At 30.6% G+C, this 23,162-nt stretch overlaps 1 protein-coding gene across 10 annotated transcripts in view; it reads right to left on the bottom strand.

Annotated features, from left to right (window-relative positions):
• The window catches only part of adgrl2b.1 (adhesion G protein-coupled receptor L2b, tandem duplicate 1), a 228,657-nt gene extending 205,495 nt beyond the window's left edge, over nt 1-23,162 (bottom strand). For 6 of the 10 annotated variants that reach the window (XM_073911636.1, XM_073911638.1, XM_073911642.1 and 3 more), the window contains exon 1: nt 22,638-23,153. The gene's annotated coding sequence lies outside the window, so the exon portion shown is untranslated. Of the gene's footprint in view, nt 1-22,539 lie in introns of all 10 variants that reach the window. The other 4 variants (NM_001366847.1, NM_001366848.1, XM_073911631.1 and 1 more) reach the window with 2 other exon arrangements.

Raw genomic sequence — 23,162 nt, 5'->3', positions numbered from 1 at the left:
AATTTCCATTTAACAAGACAAACTTCTTAAATAATTAAAAACTAATTAAAATTTAATGCAGCCAGAACTGAATAAAATCAATATTTTTTTCCATATTTAAGATTTTCTTTTTAAAGGACAAAAATAAACAAATGAATAAATAAAACTGATTAATATAATAATAAACATCACGTTGACAGTCATCTGCATTTATAAAAATTACTATATTATGAAAAGATTATGAAACATAATTTATAAAGCTAAAAAATGTAGTTTCATTTAATTTGTAAGATTCCAATTAACAAGACAGACTTTTAAAATACATAAAAACATACATTTAATTCAGCCAGAACTAAAATCTATATTTTTCCATCAATTAAGTTTGTAAAAAGACAAAAATGAACAAATTAATGAAAAAAAATATAAATACTATAATAAACATCACGTTTATTTGCATTCATAAAAAGTTGCATTCATAAGAAATACTCAAGTAAAAATTATTAAACATTTCATAAAACTTTAATAAATCGTTTCATTTAATTTGTATGATTCCAATTACCAAGACAAACATTAACAATGTTTAAAACCTCATATTTAATGCAGTCAGAACTGAATAAAGTACATAGTAATAATAAAATAAACTTTCCTTCAATAATTAAGAAAAACAAATAATAAATTGGCAAAAACAAATGAATACTCCGGGTGCTTTGGTTTCCCCCACAGTCCAAACACATGCGCTATCTGCTTGTTAAGTGTGACGTCATGCAAAGTGGCTTCTGGGTCCAAGCACTATATCAAACTGAATGGGGAGACTCGTCAAATGGAAATAATAAATGTTTACAAAGCGGTGTAATACTTTCAAAAATCACTATATATATATATATATATATATATATATATATATATATATATATATATATATATATATATATATAGTGTTCTATATATATATAGTGATATATATATCCATGCCTAATATCTGATGACCAAAAAGGATTAATTTTTTATAAATTGTTAAAATATTGGCATTTGTGATGCTGCACGTCCAGAGAATGTTGTGTACACTGTTGCATATAAAATTCACTTTAATATGTGATATGACAAAAAAGTGGCCATAAACTAATATCTTCTCATTTAAAATGAGTAGCGGCTAGGACCTGGAAACAGTATTCCCAGCCTGATCTCACGAGGAAACGTTAAGTATTTTACGTTTTGTCAGTTTAGTGGCTAACTCATACGAATTCGTACGAGTTCAGTCGAACGAAAATGTACGATTTTAAAAAGGAGGCGTGGCACCTAACCCCACCCCTAACCCCAACGAGCAAATCGTATTAAATTGTACGAATTAGATCGTACAAATTCATACGAATTAGCTACTAAATAAAAAAAAGTTACGAATTGCCATGAGATTGCGTTTGTATTCCATACGTCAAGACGTAAAAAGTGGATAGGGGAACTGATAAACTAAACTGGCCCTAGTGTTTGAGTGTGAATGAGTTTGTACGGGTGTTTCCCAGTACTGGGTTGTGGCTGGAAGGACATCCGCTGTGTAAAACATATGCTGGAATAGTTGGGGGTTCATTCCGCTGTGGCGACCTCTGATAAATAAAGGGACTAGGCGGAGTAAAAATGAATAAATGAAGCTAATGAAATTTGAAATATTATAATAAACATAATGCTGACGGGTCACTTGCATTCAAAAAAATGACTTCAGTAAAAATCATGAAATATATTTCACTGAGCTTAATCTTTTTATTTACTGTTTAATTGAAGTTTAACGATTGCAATTAACCAGACAAACTTTTTAAAACAATTAAAAAGTCAAATTGAATGCAAACGGAAGCGAATAAAATCAATTATTTAACCAATAAAAACAACACTTTACTTCCATTAACTAGCAAATAATTTAAAAAAGGAATAAAAGCGATAAATATTTAAACACACGGTCAAATGCGCACTCACACAACAACTTCAGTAAATAAAGCAGAAGGAAAAAAGATGTGGAGAAACTAATTAATGTTTTGCATATTACATTAGCAGTGAAGTCAGCACTCTTTAAATGTCCTTTAAATAATGAGCTGTGTTTTCCTTTCAGCGGCGCTCTGTTCATGAATGTAAATCACATTAGCTGCGCGGATTCACTGCCTTTGTTTCTGCTCAATTAAAATGTAAAAATCGACTTTTATGAAAATGCAACAGAAGAAAAGGAATCTGCTGGATGTCAAAAAATGGCATTCCCATTCCCACACACATGCAATATAAGAGAGAGAGAAAGCATACACATATACAGAGTTATCTAGAAGAACTACAGCTCTGGAAATCTATGTTATATGTATATATATCTATATCCATAAATATATATCTATATCTATATCTATATATATATATATATATATATATATATATATATATATATATATATATATATATATATTAGGGGTGTCACGATTTCGATTTTTAATGGAAATCGATCGAAATTTATGCTTAATTTTGATTATCGAATCAAAAAATAGAATGGTCGATGCTGCCACGCCCCCATGTCACGTCAGCTTGGCTTGCCAAGCGGGAAAAAACAGGCTTGTTGAAGTGCTTGTTAAACTGCAGAAGCAGGAGACCCGTCGACAGAGCTTAAACCCTCTCCTCTTTCAATGAAGTCGCCGGTGTGGAAGCATTTTGGATTTCCAGTGAGTTATGTTGACAACGTTCGTGTTGTCGACAAAAAAAACACAGTTTTGCAAGCTCTGCTATGTACGTATTACGTACGGTTCGTCCGATAGACAACACCGGCATCGCGATCCTCCGCCCGCCCCCGTTGCAAATCCGCTCGTGAAAAGTACACACTCAGACCCTGTTTACACTGTCTTTGTTTTTAAATGGCATTTTAGAACCACAACGATTTGACATCCACAGTGGCGTGTTGCATTTCTGAGCAGCCCTCCTTCCTCTCTACCTCTGAAAATGCACATCACGTGACCACACACACACAGACGCACACACAGCCATGCGCTCGAGACAGCAGGTCCAGGCAGTCAGAGGACTGCTTCAATCTTTCACTCACTTGTACTTAGTCATTTTAGCGAACACCTCAGATACTGTTGGCTGGTTTCTGTTGGTTGTGCGTCTTTTTTTACCGACGCCATTATAACGACACAGATCACTGCCTATTCACGAGTCCCGCAGAAAAAGTGATTGACAGGTGGTAATTATGTGTGTATCTTGCCTTTATTCATTTACTGTATGATTTGTTTATGGGTAAAACAAAGACCATGCAGGTCAGGTAGTTTAAACGGTAGGCTACAAATAATTAATTGGTCATTAATTAATTAATTATTCATAATTGAAAATCGAATCGAATCGTGCCTTTAGAATCGAAAATGTAATCAAATCGAGGATTTGGAGGATTGTGACACCCTTAATATATATATATATATATATATATATATATATATATATATATATATATATATATATATATATATATATATATATATATATATATATATACTGTATATTTATTCATGTGCAGTAATTCCAGAAGAAAAAAATAAACGCATTCAAATAAAATAGTTTTATTATTATATAAAAAAAATTATAAGGCCAATAATTCAGACTTCAATTAGTGTTTCCAATAAGCCTGAGTTGGTATGGCCTAAATCCTTCACAAGAAGACACAATAATAACCACAACAACCAACAATTGTAATAATCTTCTTGAGCCCAAATAAGAAGTCGTCTGCAATCACGCATCCATTACTTTTCCGATTCCAATTCAATTTCGAGTGTGTTAACTGTTACAAGCACAAGTAAACACGCGCATTAAACTAATCAGTTTTGGTGTAGCGCAACACACAACTCCATCCACCATTTTTATGACTTCCACCATTAGATTCGAGCATTTTTAAGAGCTCATGATTTCCATAATTAAAACCCGCGAGCAATCAGCAATCAACACTGCTGTCTATAGAAAAAAACACAGTCAATTCTCCTTCACAAGCAAATCAGAGCCAATCAAGAGGGAGGGAATAAATTAAACAGCACTGGCTTTCTGCATCTGCTCTTTAGATTCATGTATATAAGAAGGAAACACTGCAAAACTTTGATTTTTGCATTAATTTAGGCCTTTGAAAAAGCATGGCTGCCAAGTATTTGAGCGGTTTTTAAAGGCACAATGAAGCAAAAAAAAAATATGAAGGCAACTTTTCTTTTTTATACAGAGAAGGACAATTAGTAGTATTTTATATGGAGCCAGATCAGTCTCAAAAATAATACATTTACACAAATCCAATATGTCAATTTAAAACACGATTCAAAAACACACAAATCCAATTCGTGTATTCAATACGCAATTTACAAATTACACAAATCCAATTTGTAAGTTTAAAACATGATTCGTTAATACACAAATCCAATTCATAAATTCAAAACAAGATTTAAAAGAACACAAATCTAATTCGTAAGTTCAAAACACAATTCAAAAGTACACAAATCCAATTCATAAATTCAAAACACGATTCAAAAGTACACAAATCCAATTTGTAAGTTCAAAACACGATTTATAAACATACAAATCTATTTCGTAAGTTCAAAACACGATTCAAAAGTACAAAAATCTGATTCGTAAATTCAAACCAAGATTCATAAATACACAAATTCAATACATAAGTTCAAAACATGATTCTTAAATACACAAATCCAATTTGTAAGTTCAAAACACGATTCGTAAATACACAAATCCAATTCGTAAGTTCAAAACACGATTTGTAAACATACAAATCCAATTCGTAAATTCAAAACACGATTCATAAATACACAAATCCAATTCGTAAGTTCAAAACACTATTCAAAAGTACAAAAATCTGATTCGTAAATTCAAACCACGATTCATAAATGCACAAATTCAATACATAAGTTCAAAACATGATTCTTAAATATACAAATCCAATTCGTAAGTTCAAAACACGATTCAAAAGTACACAAATCCAATTCGTAAATTCAAAACACGAATCAAAAGTACAAAAATCCAATTCGTAAATTCAAACCACGATTCATAAATACACAAATCCAATACATAAGTTCAAAACATGATTCGTAAATACACAAATCCAATTCGTAAATTTAAAACACAATTCTTAAATCCACAAATCCAATTATTAAATAAACAAATCAAATTCTTAAATATACAAATCCAATTTGTAAGTTCAAAACACGATTCGTAAATACACAAATCCAATTCGTAAATTCACAGCACAATTCATAAATACACAAATCCGATTAGTAAATTCATAAATACACAAATCCAATTCGTAAATTCAAAACATGATTCGTTAATACACAAATCCAATTTTTAAGTTCAAAACACGATTCATAAAAACATCCAACTCATAAATTTAAAACATGATTCAAAAATACAGAAATACAACACGCAAGTTCAAAACATGATTAATACACAAATCCAATTCGTCAATCCAAAACACGACTCATTAATACACAAAAACAATTCAGAAATTCAAAACACGATACAAAAGTACACAAATCCACTTCGTAAATTCAAAACACGATTTGTAAACCCACAAATCCAATTTGTAAATTTAAACACGCTTTTTAAATGCACAAATCTAATTCGTAAATTTAAAACAATTCTTAAATACACAAATCCAATTGGTAGGTTCAAAACCTGATTTAAAAATACACAAATCCATTCGTAAATTCAAAACACGTTTTGTAAATACATATGATTTATCAAGCAGCATGGCATCATCAATAAATAAAGAAATAATCCACAACCATAAAAGTTTCTTGATAAACAAGCATTAAACTAAAAACATACAAATAACAATAATACCGTTAAAAGGTCATATAAGCTCATTTGCTCGTACTAAATAATAATTAATTGCCTGCCTTTGTTATTATTGAATAATATGAAAGATAAAGAGCTTTTGAAAGAAGATAAATAAATTGCAATCACAAAATCGGTCAAAAATAGCGCAATTAAATACATTTTCTAAAATCGAGCACTCCAGCGCTATCTACAACACAATAAACTCAATATCCCCTGCCAATATCTGCACGTGCATCCTCTCAGCTCTCCAAAAAAAAATAAAAAATAACACAATTAATTAGAAATCCCCACAGAGGGATGGATGGATGGGTATATATAACGTCTAGCCTGTGGTGTGTTTGTATGCTAATGCAGCCGTTTGTTGCTGAGACGCCTCACAGGTCAATGCTAATCTCTGATAGATGGATCTGCAAGACCTTTCCTCATCCATCAACCTCCATCTGCATCTCCAACTGGATGTGCATCTGCAGCACAGAAGCGTTTAATGCAGAAAGCACAGCGGGCTGGAGACTCCATTACTCAAAGCTGACAACTCCAGCAGAGACACATCCTTAAAAAGAGGACAATCAGACCTGTCCCGCTCACCAAAATGCTTCTTGATTTAAGAATGTTTAGATGTTTGGTCTGGAAACAAGACTGTTTATGCCTTTCTTTGGTTTGGATAAGTGTGAAACCTGACCTGAGATCTGCTGTTGTGTTGTTCTGCATCACACACTTATAATAACAGACCGGAGAGTGTTTGACAGACACTAAACTTAATTACAGGATCAATAGTTCTCAGCTTATCACTCAAAAAATCCTTTCGTTAAGCTTTCAAACATCTATAGAGGAAGACTGCTGACAAATCAATCCCTTGTTTTAAAGTAGAATATTAGTCAAACATGGAACGAAAAACAAATAGGTAAAAAAAATAAGCAAGCACTTATAAAACGCAAACAGTTGAGGTCAGAATAATTAGCCCTCATGTTCAAGTTCAACAATATTATACTTTTGTCTAAATTTCTGTTTAACGGAGAGATTTGTTCATTCATTTATTCATTCATTCATTCATTTTTCTTCGGGTTAGTCTTAATTTTAAAGGTCGCCACTATTCCAGCATGTTTTACGCAGAGGATTCATTCATTAATTTATTTGTAAATTATTTTTTTATTCATTCATTCATTCATTTTTAATTCATTCACTTTTTATTCATTTGTTTCTTAATTTTTAATCATTTATTCATTCTTTTATCTGTTTATAAAAAATTCATTCATTAATACACAAATTTATTATTTTTTTCATTCATTCATTTTTTCATTCATTCATTTTTCACTCACTTATTTAATTTGTTTAAATTAAATAATTCACTTATTTTGTAATTTGTTTCATTCATTTTTGTTCATTAATTTTTATTCGTTTTTTCATTCATTAGTTCATTCTTTCATTTTTCACTAACTTAATTGGTTTATTGATTTCTTATTTACGTATTTATTTATGTTTTTCTTATTCATTTATCCATTTATCAATTTAATATTCATTTGTTAATTCATATTTAGTCATTCATTCATTTGGTTTTAATAAATTTTTTATTCATTCATTCGTTCATCCATTTTTTATTCATTTATTCTTTCACCTAATTTGTTTATTTTTATGTATTTATTCATTTTTTGCCATTCATTTATTAATTCGTTTATTCATTCACTCAGTTTTCATACATTTTTTCATTCATTAATTTATTTATTTAATCATTTTTATTCATTTGTTAATTTGTAACTTCATTCATTCATTCATTTACTTGTTTATTTTTTCATTCATTAATTTTTAATTCATTAGTTTTTTTCATTTATTTATTATTTTTTTATTTAATCATTTATTCATTTATTTATTCTTTTATTATTTCATTTATTCATTTTTTCAATAATTTTTCATTCATTCATTCATAAATTTATTTATTCTTTGTATTTATTAATTTATTTGTTAATTTTTTCATTAATTTATTCATTCACTTATCTGTTCATTTATTAATTAATTTATTTTTCATTTTTTTATTCATTTAATTATTTTTTCCATTCATTCATTCATTCATTCATTTTGTGCATTTTTTCATTTATTCACTATTTTTTAAATGTATTCATTTTTTCATTCATTTTTTATTCAATCATTCATTCCCTTTTATTTCATTCATTCATTCCATTCGTTCATTCCATTCGTTCATTCATTCATTATTTAATATAATTATTTATTTAATTATTTGTTTATTGTTTCATTCATTCATTTTAATATCCATTCATTCATTCATTTTTTTAAATTTATTTATTCATTAACTCACTCACGCAATTGATTTATTGATGAAAAATAGCCAGGACACACACACACACACACACACACTAATGAACGGAGAAAGTTTTAAAGCAGCACTGCACTTTTATGGTTCTCATACTTGAAACCCCTTTTCATCTCTGACCCATATAACTCACTGATAATCAGAGGGCTTCATACTTACTTCTACATTTGCATAATAAATAGTGTCGGCTTGCTCAACGCTGGCTATGAAGCATATTAACATTACTGTTAGATAGTAATGTTAGATAGTCAGAGGTATTAGCCCCCCTGTTTATTTTTCCCCCAATTTCTGTTTAACGGAGAGCAATAGTTTTAATAACTCATCTCTAATAACTGGTTTATTTGACCTTTGCCATGATGACAGTAAATAATATTTGACTACTGAGTAATATTTCACTTAAAGTGACATTTAAAGGCTTAACTAGGTTAATTAGGCAGGTTAGGATAATTAGGCAAGTCATTGTATAACAGTGGTTTGTTCTGCAGACTATTGAATAAAATTATAGCTTAAAGGGGCTAATAATATTGTTGAATTTAAAATGGTGGTTAAAAAATTATTAACTGCTTTTATTACAGCCAAAATAAAACATAAAAAAATATTATCACACTGTGAAAATGTCCTTGCTCTGTTAAGCATCATCTAGGAAATATTTAAGAAAGAAGAAAAAAAAAAATCAAACCGGGGGGTGGGGTTAATAATTATTCAACTGTATGTGTATATATATATATATATATATATATATATATATATATATATATATATATATATATATATATATATATATATATATATATACATACATACATACATACATACATACATACATACATATATACATACATACATACATACACACACACACACACACACACACACACACAGTGCTCAGCATTTTGAAAATGAATATTTTCCTCCATTTCTCAGTGAATATAGGCAAAGAATTTTGGTGCATTTAAACAAAACAGATTTATTAAACAGAGATATTTATTAAAATAATATTTTCGTCACCAAACATATTTAGAAATTGAAGGATAATAATTAAATTCAAGCAAAATATTGCAAAAATAAATTACAACCTACAAAATTTCAACTAAATGTTTAATTTTTTGCTTTTTCTTAATTTTTCCTCTTTTTTAAATTTGTATTAAATATTTTTCTATAACATATAAATGTGGCTGTACTAGTTTTTGGAGCACTATCGCAAGTTATTTTGTTAGATTACCTCCAGATTAGGCTTCAGTAGTGACTAATCTAATGTATGTGCACAAATAAAATATTGTATAGCTTCCTATTAAACATATTAATTTAAAAGATTATATATATATATATATATATATATATATATATATATATATATATATATATATATATATTAATTCTATATGTTTTCACATGAGAACATGATATCATTGTCTTGTGTGTGCTTCTGTTAATAAAGTCCAAGCAGTAACACAAGAAAGAGCCAAGAAGACTTTCTAGGACAGCCGAAATCAGAGCCGGTAATCCAGATCATCATTTCTGTCTGAAACATTAGCACATACAGATGAAGTCAGAATTATCCTCCTGTATATTTATTTTTCCCAATTTCTTTTTGTTTAACACGGATTTTCTAACACATTTCTAATAGTAATAGTTTGTTCTGAAGACAATTTAAAACTAATATTGCTTAAGGGGGCTAATAATATTGACCTTAAAATGGCTCTAAATAAAATGAAAAACTGCTTTTATTCTAGAAGAAATAAAACAAGTAAGACTTTCTACAGAAGAAAAAATATTATAGGATATACTGTGAAAAATTCCTGAATCTGTTCAACATCATTTGGGAAATATTCGGAACAAAAGAAAAAACTAAAATTCACAGGGGGGTGAATAATTCTGACTTCAACTGCCGTACAGCCAATCCATCTCCATTCACTCACTAATTCAGAGTCCGTTAATTGACTTAAACACAACTTAAAGGTTGCAGTAAACGTGGAGGATTCTGGAAACATCGGTCAGCTCTTAATCCTAATGATTGCAACCAATAATCCGTGACATCCATACATTCATTCAAGTGCAATACGAGAAGCATTAAATCAATCTGAGCATTCCTTATGCATGAAGTGAACAGCGAATGTTGAACTGAGCTCTTCCAGATGATCATTCCTCATCACACACACACACACACACACATACGCCGGCCACTCCAGACCGCTTTTTCCACCAGACTAGCCTTTCTCCACAACTTCTTGAGCCATTATTGCTGTCGACAGACAAAGTCTTTTTGGGTCGGTAAATAGCGGTAAAGGAAACCAGTATTGTAATGCGATCCTCTGAATGCTGAACAGACATGTATAATAAACACAGGCGGGCTGCATTTAGGTATTCTTTACCTTTATTTTGACAGGAAAAACAACAACACACACTTAAACCTGAAGCGCAGTGTGTTGGAGAAACAAACACAAGTTTCACAGACTCTGATGGGGATTTCTGGATGCTAAGAAGCCTGTTTTACACCTTTGGTTGGTGTAATGTAACGTGTGGTATGATATTTAATATGTGGGTCAAAGATGGAAAGGGGATTTCAGCCTTTAAAACAATACATGTTTTAAAATCCAGCTTTTTTGTGCTATGTACTTTTTTCCATTAACAAATTTAATTAATTAATATAATATTAAATCAAAATTTATTTAAACTATTTAATAAAAATACTGATTAAAATGTAGTTAAATACATTATATTAAATAAAAATATATTTAAAAGAATAAATTATAATATTATAATATTAAAATGTAATAAAAAAAAATTATATAATATTAAATAAAAAATATGAAAATATTAAATAAAAATATTGATTAAAAATAATTAAATAAGTGACATTATATTAAAAAACAATATATAAAAAAGCTAAATAAAAATACTGATTAAAATATAATAAAATAAAATATTAAATAAAAATATATTAAAAACATTAAATAAAAATATTGGTTAAAATTGAAATAAATAAATTTGATATTAAATAAAAATATATTTAAAATATTAAAAAAATATATATTGATAAAAATATAATTAAATAAATAAGTGACATGATAATAAATAAAAACATATTTAAAATAATAAATAAAAATATTTATTAAAATATAAATAAATTAATTAATATATAAAACTATTAAATAAAAATATTGATTAACATATAAATAAATAAATGCTATATTATTAAATAACAATATTGATTAAAATATAATATAATAAAATAATTATTAAATCAAAATATTGATTTAAATATAAATAAATAAATGTTATAATAATAAACAAACATATTTAGAAACAAAATTAAATAATAAAACAAAAACAAAAAAAAAATATATATATAGTTTTTATTTTGTTTTAAAAAAAATGTATTTGTTAAAATATTTTTATTTTATTTTATTCAATTGTCATTTGTAATTGTAATGTGTTTGCAGTGCTATATTAATCTGGGTTGGTGTTGTAAATGTATGTACACTACAGAAACCAGACTTATTTCTCTAGACATTTTTTCTCATACATTAAATTATTATTTTAAATGACTAAAATGTATGTAAAAGTCACTTTGTTAAACTGTAGAGTTCAATTTTCAACATCTAAAGTGGACAGAGCAGAGATCAACCTGTGGATTGTGTGCGACCCACATTCTTACAGTGTAATATTAAGTGGGATCCAAATGTATTTATTTATTTATTTTTTACAAACTTCTGCACAGAAATAGCCCAAAACTGTCTGCAGATCCTGAGATACAAGCGTTTGGCCAGACTCTCAGAGGGGGATGGTGCTGCTGGTGGCTCAAGTTTTTTTTTTTTGTTCACAATTGAGATTCGACCACTTTGTTATGTAAATGGACGCCTGGAAACCGAGCGCCAGAAATGGCAGGAGTTGATGTGAGCTGAGATGGCACTTCCTCCAAAGACACGCACAACAAACGCAGCGCGCCACAACTGCGCATTTGTTCATGTGAGTTCACGCTCTGAATCCAAATGAACGAGAGAGAACACACACACACACACACACACACATCCCGGCTGAACATTTCACACACTCCACATGTAAACGGCGGGGTTTCCGTACAGACCGCTGATCACGGTTTGTGCTTTTTTTATATTATAAGCGAGTTTTTGGTATATCTCAACATAAATGAGCACAATACATGAATATTTTTATGCATTTCTCAGTGAATATGGGTCATATATTTTGGTTTATTCGAACAAAACAGAGTTATTAAAGGGATTTATTTATTAAAATAATATTGTAGTCACTGAACATCTTTAGAAACAGAAAGATAATACATTTAAACTCATGCAAATCATTGAGAAAAAAACATACAAACTACAACATTTCAACTAAATGTTATTAATTATTTGTTTCTCTTGAATTTTGCTCTTTTAACTTCAGAAATAAGTGTACAACATCTGTCACTGGGGCGGCACCTCTTCACATGGGTGTAAATCTGATTTAACAGTGGGGGGACAATAAATATAAAATTTATTTCAATCATTTTTTTGAAGGGGACACAAATATACCAGCCGAACTTTACAAATAAAGATATGTCCCCGCAGTTACAAATGGTTTCACTATAATTATTAGTATAGCATGGAGACTACGTCATTATGCTTATTGTCAAAGTTTTTCTCAATTTATGAAAGAGTCTGTATTAACTACATTGAAGAGAATCGCTTAAAGGTGGGTTAAAAACCCCCTCCTTACTTACTTAAGGAGTAACTCAGCCGCAGCCACACACCCGACGTGTGTGCGTGTGTGTGAGTAGGTGAGATGAGTGAAAGCACGGAGTGGACCGAACCAATCTAAGGAAGGGGAGGGGGAACTCAACTGTTTCTAAATGCATTTTAAATGATAAATGCGGTTTTCTTTCTACTTAGACTATTATTTTAGCTATATATACATATATTTTTCACAATTGAGAGTTTTTATTTTAAATAATACATTTTTTTGGGGTGGGGGGGACAACTCTTGGATGGGAGGGGACATGTCCCCCCCCGTCCCTCCCGGGATTTACGCCCATGCCTCTTCAAAATGTACACTTTTGTACTTTATAGCTGCACATTATTACCTTTAAGGTACAATGTTGTACTTTTAAAGTACTATGAGGTACAGATTTGTACTATTTAGGTATTAAAAATGTACCTTTAAATCAGGAGTGTCCAAACTCGGTCCTGGAGGGCCGGTGTCCTGCATAGTTTAGCTCTAACTTCCTTTAACACACCTCACTGGAGCTTTCTAGTATACTTTCCGCTTAGTAAAAAACATTAGTGCACCATTTAGGGCGACACTACATACATTTATTATACTGTTGAGTGTGTATAAGTACATAGTGCATGAGTGCATAGTGTATAGTGTGCCATTTGGGGCGCAGCTAAAGAGTTTGATTGGCTGGTTCTGGTGTGTTTAATTGTGGTTGGAAATAAAATATGCAGGACAGTTTGGACACCCCTGCTTTAAAGGGTCTGTTAGAAACAAAAATGTACCTTTTATTTTTGAGAGAGTAAAGTTTGAACTGATGTCTGAACTTTATTAATCATCTATTTTTCTATGGCCAACTTTCTTTTATATCGAATAATGCGTGAATAATGCACTAGAAGCAGTGGTGTAAAGTAATTACAAATACTCAAATGACTATAATTAAGTAGTTTTACTCAGAATCTGTACTTTACGAAGTAGTTTAATAAATGTGTGCTTTTACTTTCCCTTGAGTTCGTTTTAGTGCTGTATCTGATTCTGTACTTTTACTCCGCTACTTTCCTTCAACCTTCAGTCACTACTTTAGTTTTACCCGTCTCAGGGTTTCTGCACAGAGTTAAATTTAAGACTTTATAAGAGCATTATGAATGACATTTTAGACCGTTTTTCAAATGGCCCAAATGGAAAAGATTTTTATTTGTGTATAAAAAAGTGTTTAAATGTAATAAATTTAATAACACAATAATACATTAATAATAAAATAAATTCTTAGCTAAATATTTTAAATATTGTGTTAAAACAAGCAAGCTCTACTTGTATCCATAAACAACATAAACTTTCTTTTAAATAATTTTAAAAAAATGAACAAATGTTTTAAAAGTTTTAAAAACTATAATACACAATAATACATTAATAATAATAAAAAAATTTAATATTTTAGATTTTATTTATTAGCTAAACATTTTAAATATTGTGTAAAAACAAGCAAGCTCTACTGGTATCCTTTCTTTTAAATAAAAAAAAAAATGAACAAAAGTTTTAAAAACTATATTAAACTAAATACAACAACCTGTCCAGGTCAGTGTCCTCAGCAGTGGAGACTATTTAAACAAATGTTACTGTAAAGAAAATAATTAAACCATTATGATAAATAGAGTTAAAAACTCCCTTTTAAACAAAAAGTTTAAAGTTTTACTGAGATGATTGTTGGGGATTGTATGGGTTTTCGCCAGACTTGATTGCAATACAAGATCAAAGTAAAATTAAGACCTGTTTAAACAAAGATTTAAGACCAACAACACAATATTTCAGAACATTTAAGACTTTTTAAGGCCTAAAATTTGGATTTTGAGATTTAAGACATTTTAAGACTTTTTAAGACCCTGCAGAAACCCTGCTGTCTATGCAGATTTAATGTAAATCCTGTCCAATCAAATCTCACATAGAAGGTAAATCATCAATGAACTACTGTACCTCAAGACATGGGCGATTTATAATTGGAGCAAACTGTTCGGAAGCATTAAAAGGGTCCAAGAAGATGTCCAAAATCTTTACACGCATTGACCCAGAGACTGTTTAAACGCAGGTCACTGATGAGAAGATGACGGATGTTTACTAAAGGATGACCAAAATGGCCTTAAACACAAAACAGACACAAGACATCAACATGACGTCAGATTGACGTTGTACCCCAGCATCAAGAGTACGTTGCATTTTGTTTGTAAGTAAAAATCAGGTAAATGTCAGAACTCAAGGTCAAGCCAGCATCAGTGTCCAAGAGCCAACCTAAAATCAACCAAATATCAACGTCTAATTATGTTACAGCTTGGCGTTGTGTGGGCGTTACCACTATAACGTCTATCAGACGTTGGATTTTGTTTGCCATACCTGAAGAATAAATGTCAGTATTTGACATCAATGTGATGTTGGTTTAAGATGTTGGCTCAACGTTGGATTTTGGTCACTTTCTAACAACCAAATATCAACGTCATTGGATGTCATTATTGGACATCAAAATAACGTCCTCAGATGATGGCTAGAAGTCGAACATCGGTCATCTGACATTACAACCTAAATCTAACCTAATATTAACGTCTTATGATGCTAACGTCTTGTGTGCCTGCTGGGCAATAACTAAATGCACTACAGAATGTTACGTTTACACACACATGCACAAATTACATGTAATGCACATCAGCTTTTACAGCGTAATACTCACTACTCTTGAGTACTTTTAAAAGGGCTACTTTTTACTCATACATTAAGTAATATTTACAACAGAGACTTTTACTCGCACTACATTTTTAGGCGAGTAATAGTTAAGTATGATTTTTCAGTATACTCTTTCCACCCCTCACTAAAAGTCACTGAACATTAACCAAAATTATATATAGTTTAAGTTGGAGGTGAAGTCAGAATTATTAGCCCATCTGAATATATATACTTTTCCCTTTAATTTTGTTTACTCTAGAGCAGATTTTATTCAACACGTTTCTAACCATAATAGTTTTAATAACTCATTTAGTAACTGATTTATTTTACCTTCGCCATGTTGACAGCACATAATATTAGACTAGATATTCTTCAAGACACTAGTATTCAGCTTAAAGTGACATTTAAAGGCTTGACTAGGTTGTTTAGGGCAGGGGTTCCCAAACTTTTCAGCTTACGACCCCCAAAACAACAATGCCAGAGACTCGCGACCCCCAATATCCTCTGAGGTGGTTATAAATACAGAAACCTTGCATGCAATGACGCGCACACACACAGACACACACACACATAGATCCAAGTCTATTCTTGGTTTAATTTTTTATGTATGTAGTTTGCTGTAAATGGGTCAGAAAGTTTAACCTGGTGTTATAAAATTAATCTGCTGCATCTGACGCTATTACTGTGTCTTTAATATAATGTAATTAGCCCAGGGGTCGCAATCCAATAGAACTAGTAACTATAAGCTACTATAGTAACTATATAGTATATAGTAACTATAAACTTCTCATGGTTTATTACAAATAAATAAATTTTTGGAAATCACCAGGCGACCCTTCTTCATTGTCCCGCGACTCCTCGGGGGGGTCCCGACCCCCACTTTGAGAACCAATGATTTAGGGTAAAGTTAGGGTAATTAGGCAAGTCATTGTATAACAGTGATTTGCTCTGTACACAATTCAAAACAAATATTGCTAATGGAGGCTAATAATATTGACCTTAAAATGGCTATAAGACATTAAGAACTGCTTTTATTCTAGCCGAAATAAAACAGTTGATTTTTATTTCGAGTATCCACCTTTTTTCTGTATATCACTTCTATGTTTCTAATTAATTATTACACATCTGTTTTTTGCACAAATTCCCGTTGATGACATTAAAAATATCATTTTATTGTACGATATCAATATGGCCACCGATAAATCGTACGTTATAACACATCATTTATCGGTGGGTAAACTCGGCCCTGGAGGGCCAGTGTCCTGCACAGTTTAGCTCCAACACTAATCAATCACACCTGAACATGCCAATCAGTGTCTTCAAGATCAATAGAAATCTATAAGCAGGTGTGTTTGATAAGAGTTGGAGCTTAACTGTGCAGGACACCGGCCCTACAGGACAGAGTTTGCCCACCCCTGCATTAAAACTATCATTATCATACGATATGGATATGGCCAACGATATAGTGTGCATCCCAAGTTGATTTTATTTATTTATTTTATTATTTATCACACTTCTGGTTTTTGCGTAAATTTTCGTCGATGACATAAAAAATATAGTTTTATTGAACGATATCAATACTGCCACCGATATATTGTGCATCCCAAGTTGATTTTATTTTGAGTATACACCTTTTCACTTCTAATTATTTATCAAACTTCTGGTTTTTGTGTAAATTCCACAGGATAAGATTGGAAATACGAATAATATGGAATTTATATGATTTATACAACAAAACAAAAGTTTAAAAAGTTAATTTGAAGGAAAAACCTAATTTAAAAAAAAATTCTGAAGGTGAAAACAAAACAATATTTGTACTTGATCCTTGTTTAGATATTTTGACTAGAAACGAGACATTAGTAAAGTAAGGTATACCTGAATACTGTTAAACTCCTAGTGAAAGCGTATTCATAACGCAATATTTATTGCAGGAAAATAAAATAATGGCAATATCTGATTTTGCCAGTATCGTGCATCTCTAATATATATATATATATATATATATATATATATATATATATATATATATATATTTGGTCCCACTTTATATTAAGTGGCCTTAACTAATATGTACTTACATAGGAACTAATAGTTTGTTACGATGTACTAATTGTGTAAATACATGTATTTACTGTGTATGTATGCTTGATTAAATACATGTATGTAATTACATCTGTAATTAACTTTTGTAATTACATTTGTAAATACACTGTTGACCATCCCTTACATTTTAATCCACCCTTAAACCTACCCATACCACCAAACCTGTCCATAACAAAACCTCTATCCCAACTCAAAAGCACCAAAAGTGTTCTCAAATACATTATAAACACAGTAAGTACTTTGTATTTATGTTCTGATGTAAGTACATAGTAGTAGTTAAGGACACTTAATATAAAGTGGGACCACATAGATATATATATATATATATATATATATATATATATATATATATATATATATATATATATATATATATATATATATATATATATATATATATATATATATACACATATACATACACACACACACACACACATTACAATATGAATGCAATTTCAAGAAATGACTTGAACAGCTCTATTCGGGGGAAAGCAGCCAGTGGTTTTAGATTAACTGGAATGATTTTGTAGCCATAAATTACAATAAACCAACATATTAAAAGCACAGACAAACACAAAGGAGCAAAGATTACAGTGAGAAGAATAAAATCAGTGCTTTATGATTTTCCAGAGAGTCCTAACAGAATTCAGCTAATGGTAGAGTTGCATGTAAACGAACACTTATTGTTGGGCTGCACGATATTGAAAAATCTGACATTGCGATATTTCGCTTTGGTGCAATATATGTGGCGATGTATTGAATATAATTTCACCAGATGTTCTGAATAGCTCTGTTTGGAAAGATTTCATTCATTCAGATTTACTGGGACGATCAAGTCTTATGCAGTGCATGTGCATAAAATATAATAAATTACAAGCATATATTAGTATGACAGAGCAAAAATAGAAGCTAAATACACAGCGCAGTCAAACACAAACATTGTCAAGCATAAAATAGCATGGTGTAAATCATTTTAAACAATAATACAAAAGTATATCATCATCTTTTAATCAATACTCAAATCCCGATGCGACTATCGCAGATGCACACATTGCAACATCGATAAATTGTTCAGCCATAACTCACTTTAACAATATTTCAACAATTGTCTTGTGCCTACATTTTTATCATTTATTTATTTTGCACGAGTTTTTAAGACCTGTAAATAAAGCATAAACTCTCTTGAAATGCATGCTCAGACAGTCACAAGCCCTTCAAACGCATGCAAATAACAATCTTTCACTCCATTATGCTTCAACTCCGCAGTGACTCCACAATACTCGTGTGTTGTGAACTGTGGCTCCTGGTCAATTATAATCCAACACTGGCCATCCTGAGACTATTGCAGATGCACACAAACACATTGCAATATCGATGCTGAAACGATATATACACACAGTAGGGCAGCACAATATTTGATACAACAGACACATCACAAGATCTGAAATGCGGAGTTAGGCTTATAAGGAACCAAAAAACACTGGAGTCATTGCCAAGTTAAACGCTTTATTCAGATGCATTTTATTAAGGGCTCTAACTAAAAGATTTCAAGTCAATTTAAACCATAATCTCTTTATAACAGAAATGCGGCTTTAACAAAGATATTGGTGTTTAATTATGCATGCATTGAAGACTACACAGTGCTATTTTACATTCGATTACTGCATTCCTGTACTCCAATACTGCTAGACTCTCCAGAAAACCACTGCTTATTTCATATTTACCCCTGTTCTATTGACTTCATCTGTGTTTTATTTTTATTTAGCATATTGTGGTGTTATTTTGCATGTTTTTATGCAGACGCACAAAATCCGAGATCTTACAAAATCAGCCCGAGCTATGTAGAATTATGAATTGTTTCCAAATAGAGTCGTCTTGCCAAATTATGTTTATATCACTATAAATATTGCATTAAAACTATCGTGCACCCCTAAAATATTGTGCATAGCAGTAGCATCTATAGATTCACATGACAAACGTCTTCTCCATGAGCGCGCCTCTCTTGAGCTATTGTGACACGAGCTCATAGCGCGGTGAATAATGCATGTGGAGTAAAATGATCTTAATTTAGCCGCTGAACATGGACTTCTACAGTCAAACAATGAAGACGGGAAACACAATAGATTCTGTTTCCTTTCTAAATACACCAACAAACAACACTGTTAAATGAAAAGATCATATACAGTGCCGGGGGAAAGTTTATGAAACCCTTGAAAAATCATCCAGAGAGTATATATATATATATATATATATAAAAGGGGGTTCACAAACTTTTGCATAAGGTTATTTTCTAATAAGCACAGCTATTTATTTGTCTTGAATTATATGTAAATGCTTTGTATGTGAAATATATTACGCTGGACAGTGCTAAATTAAAAAAAAGCATGCATTTTGAAGGATCTCTGATTTGTTTTTTGATTAATTGTATGCATGTTTTGCTGATTTTTGACTGACAAACTGTATTTGATGTACAACTGTATTATTTTTCTTTTAATAAAGCTACTACATACAAGAAGTTGCAATTTATGCAATTTACTATTTAATATATATATATATATATATATATATATATATATATATATATATATATATATATATATATATATATATATATATATATAGCTCTCAAATAGGAGATAATTCATTTAGAAAAATTACCAAAAGTGATTTTATGTACACAGAAAACATGAAAGTGTATAAACTGATATTTCAAATATCAAAATATGATGGAAATAATGCTAATTTAATATAACAGATGTATAAAATAATACTTTTTCATTTATTATAAGTCATATATTTCAGTGCAATTGAATAAAACAGATTTATTACACAGATTATTACACAGATAAGCTTCCTATAGAATTATAATAAATTAAAAGTAAGGGGTGAACTGATATATGCTGAACACTATATATATATATATATATATATATATATATATATATATATATATATATATATATATATATATATATATATATATATATATATATATATATATATACATACACACACACACATATATATATATATATATATATATATATATATATATATATATATATATATATATATATATATATATATATATATATATATATATATAGTCTCAACTAGGAGATAAATCATTATGGACTTCATATTTCATTTGGAAAAACAGCCAAAAGTGATTTTATATACAGAGAAAACATGAAAATGTCTACACTGATATTTCAAATATGAAAATATGAGGGACAAAATGTTCATTTAACATAACAGATGTATAAAATAACAATTTTATCCATTCTCAGTGAATATAGGTCATATATTTTGGTGCATTTGAATAAAACAGATTTATTAAACAGATATAAAGATATTTTAGTCAACAATATACTTTTGTTTCTCTTGATTACTCCTCTTTTTACAATTTTTATTTAATATTTTAATTAACATATAAATTTGGGTGTTTTGGGTGAGTTTTTGGACAGTTTTCAGAAGTTATTTAGTTAGATTAGCTCCAGATTTGGCTTTAGTACTTATTAATCCAAAGTATATGCACAAATATAATATTGTGAAGCTTCCTACAGAAAAGATGAATTAAGAAAAAGATATTTGTGAGGGGTGAACTCATATATGCTGAGCACTATATATATATACATATATATATACATATACATATATATATGACAATCTCAAATGGGAGAGGATTCATTTTGGACTTCATGTTTCATTTGGAAATTCACCAAAATTATTGTGTATATATGTACACAGAAAACATGAAAGTGCATACAATGATGTTTCCAATATCAAAATAAGAGGGAAATAATGTTAATTTAACATAACAGATGTACAAAATAACAGATTTTTATCCATTTCTCTGTGCATATAGGTCATATATTTTGGTGCATTTGAACAAAACAGATATATTAAACACATATATTATTAAAATTATATTTTAGTCAACAATTTATTTCTTGTTATTCTTGATTTTACCTTTTTTTGTATAATATTTTTACCTAACATAAAAATTTGGATGTTTTTAGTGACTTTTTTAACCGTTTTCTTAAGTTATTTTGTAAGATTAGCTCCAGATTCGGCTTCAGCTCTGATTAATCTAATGTATATGCACAAATATGATATTGTAAAGCTTCCTATGGAAGATATTCATTTAAAGAACAAACATTTGTGAGGGGTGAACTCGCATATGCGGAGCAGATTGTTATACTAAATAATATTTTAAAAACTTACAAAGAGTAGATGCTAGTGGCTTAAAAGAAAATAAAAAATAAGGATGTGATACTTAAATAGTCTTTTAAATGTCAATAAATATTTTCTAAAACAAACTCTGACATTTTAAAGGACGTATTCTGTGAATCACCATTAAAATGATGTGTAATATAAAATGAATAAAATAAATAATAATAAAATAATAACTTATTTATCCAGAAAAAAATAAACAGGACACAGTCAGATGTATTTTTTCCAACTAAATAGTTGTGATGCATGTAAATACTTTCATTTCTTTCTTTCCCTGACTCATATAAATACAGTGTGAAGAACTGCACTGTTTCAAACAGAGTTTAGCCCTCTTAAATTTACTTTCTACAGCACAGAACTCCATATTTCTCCCTGAGATAATTCTAGGACAGATAAGCATGATGTATAGCCTCCTATGAATATCACATCTGGCCCTCGTGCTGATCTTTTTAAAGAAAAAAAGGCACTTAATTCTCTCTTAAGATGAATAGCCGTGTTATCAACATTTCTGAAACAGTGCACGAGTGACCCTGCTCGCACCCACACCTTAACCATATTAAATCTTCAACAACTCCGAACAAAGATATCTCCATCCATCCTGTTGATGTTTTTTTTAAGAAGAAAAAAAGAGGCACTGCAGTTTTGATGCTCTCTCAAACCCAGAATGGAGACTGTGTGGACTTAAAATAAAAAAAAACAAGCATGCACAAAGGCAGATATGAATGATACTCACAGATTAAAGAAGAACAGTCCTAGTAGATGTTTCTGACGCGATGTAAACCCAATGTTTATAAAGTCACCTCTAAAAAAAATCAGCGCACAAAGACTTGGATCATCGCGTCCAGGTAGATTTCAGCTCCGCGCGCTCCAGATAAACCCATTAGGCCCTCGAGTAGGGAATAATAAGAGGAAACAGTGTAGACTTCACATTTAAAAGCAGCATTTCATGCTTTTTTGCTCTCCCTTCAGCAGTTGTCCGTGCAACACTCGGATCAAATCCCCGTTTAAATCAGAGCCACGCGCGTTCCCGTCGCCGCGCTGGCCCGTCCGGTTCACGCGCGTTCGTTCGCAGCGCAGAAAACACCGCTTAACCGCACTCCCCGTTAAAAGCAGAGTGTTTTGAGGTAAACTTGAGGAAATTCCGCTGGTTTGGTACTGCGGAAAGTGCAGGTCGATCCGGGAGCAGAAAGACAGGAGCGTCGAGCCGGCTGCGTGTCTGACTGCAGCGGCGCGCCGGAAAACGCGGCCCGGAGTAGCG

This window comes from Danio rerio, chromosome 2 (assembly GCF_049306965.1).
Source record: "Danio rerio strain Tuebingen ecotype United States chromosome 2, GRCz12tu, whole genome shotgun sequence".
Lineage (NCBI taxonomy): Eukaryota > Metazoa > Chordata > Actinopteri > Cypriniformes > Danionidae > Danio > Danio rerio.
The sequence above is the reverse complement of the archived record's forward strand: the minus strand, read 5'-3'. Positions and strand labels throughout refer to the sequence as shown.